The following is a 1,698-nucleotide window of genomic DNA, read 5'->3' on the forward strand; positions in this document are numbered from 1 at the left end:
TGTTGTTTTTTTTACTAAGACATGCTCCCTTTTTCAATGCTGGTTTTGTTTCTAAGCTAACGTATTCTTAAATAATTTTAAACCTTAATTCTATTGTTCTCAATCCGAATTTCTTCGTTCTAGTTCAGCAATTCCCCCAAACAATATATGTTTGGACATCCAAAAGCAGACGTAATACCGTTTATTTAAGGAAGCTCTTATTACTGCAAATGAAAGAGTTCTACTTGTATAGTAGCTTTCTGCAGTTTTAAAGGTATGTCTTTGGAAGTAAGATAGAAAAAAAAATGGTTAGTGATAGTCTGTTACACATTTTGTTATAAATATAAAGAATATTTTAGCAGTTTGGCAGACTAATAATAAGTAATCGAATGCATTATATCCATTCCTTTATCCATTGTAAAGTTTTGATTTTAAATAAAACATAGTAATACATGTTCTGCTAATATTTATCCTGCAAAAATAGTCATCCGTGATTTCCCTTCATGCCTTATTACGCCATTAGTATTTTCATTAATATTGCCATAACATATTGGATCTGCAAGAGTAATAACTAATCATAAAACTTGTTGTAAGAACAATAATCAGAAAGATTCCACTTTGCGAATATTCATGCCAATATTTCTTACATTTGTAGACCTCATTACTTCGGTACCTCTCTTTTGGACAGCCTGTAATATTGCATGGTCTGCTACGTAAGTAGCCAGTTGTAGTGAATATTGGGCAATTCCCTGCATACATTAAATACATGTGTTCAAATATGTATTGTTACATCAAGATGTAGCTATAATTAATGTCGGACGCCGTCGAAGTATAAAGCCCTCTATTTATTCATAGACACAATTTACCCATTCATAAACAAAGTAAATATCAGTTTAACATTATTAAACGTTGATTGAAAACAATGAATAATTCAAAATATAACCGTCGGCTATTGTTGTTATTTGAATACACTTCTCCTTTCTTGATACCGTGTCCTCCGTAAGAAGACAATGGTATTCTTCATTTCCTTGGCAAAACAATCTCTTCGACCTGGTTTCCCATTCAAATTCATTCAAAGGGCATTGAAGAAAAGGCACCGAGAGTACACCTAAAAGAATGAAAAAAGATGTATTAAAAGACGCATGAAAACATATGTATTTCAGTTCATGTATCATGTTAGTCCCCGTCTTTTAGAAGTGAATAGATCCCTAACATCGTCACACAAGAAGAAGGTTTCGTTTTAGCTTTATTGTGCCCTAAAAAGTTATGTCATCAAAAAGTTTTGAAACTGGCTTAAATATTAGTTAAGTATATGGCTTTGAAAAATCAGGAAAGAAAATGGCACAAAGGATTACCATTATGTAAATATGTCGTCATAAATGTGATGCATTTCTAGTATTTAAAGTCTCAAATTAACCGATTTCAAGGACATTTTACCCTCAGAAAATCTTGTCCACAGCCGTCGCCCACTTTAATTTTTTTATATGTTGCCCACCCCCCCCCCCTCCCCAAGAAAAAAATAGAAAAAATAAAAAATCACATATCTCAAAATCTTTGTGGGCCATGCCTGTGGAGAATATATTCAGAAAGAAAATTCCATTAAAAATTGGTGTCTTTTGCAACTTTTGAAGAAAATACGGGAAAATGCACATGCTCATGACGTCAAAATAAACATTTAAAATCACGTGTTAGAAAAATGATTTGTATGATTTTTCTGCA

At 32.4% G+C, this 1,698-nt stretch overlaps 1 long non-coding RNA gene across 1 annotated transcript; it reads right to left on the minus strand.

Annotated features, from left to right (window-relative positions):
• Positions 1–454: 454 nt before the first annotated feature.
• On the minus strand, positions 455–1,119 carry LOC134241049 (uncharacterized). The gene is made up of 3 exons (XR_009986568.1): positions 923–1,119; positions 627–728; positions 455–535 (listed from the first exon to the last, which is right to left on the minus strand). It is a non-coding gene; the product is annotated as an uncharacterized LOC134241049 (long non-coding RNA).
• Between the last annotated feature and the right edge of the window lie 579 nt (positions 1,120–1,698).

Source organism: Saccostrea cucullata, unplaced genomic scaffold (genome assembly GCF_032062105.1).
Source record: "Saccostrea cucullata isolate Sc308-1 unplaced genomic scaffold, CSIRO_AGI_Scuc_v1 ctg8495, whole genome shotgun sequence".
In the NCBI taxonomy this organism is placed as follows: Eukaryota; Metazoa; Mollusca; class Bivalvia; order Ostreida; family Ostreidae; genus Saccostrea; species Saccostrea cuccullata.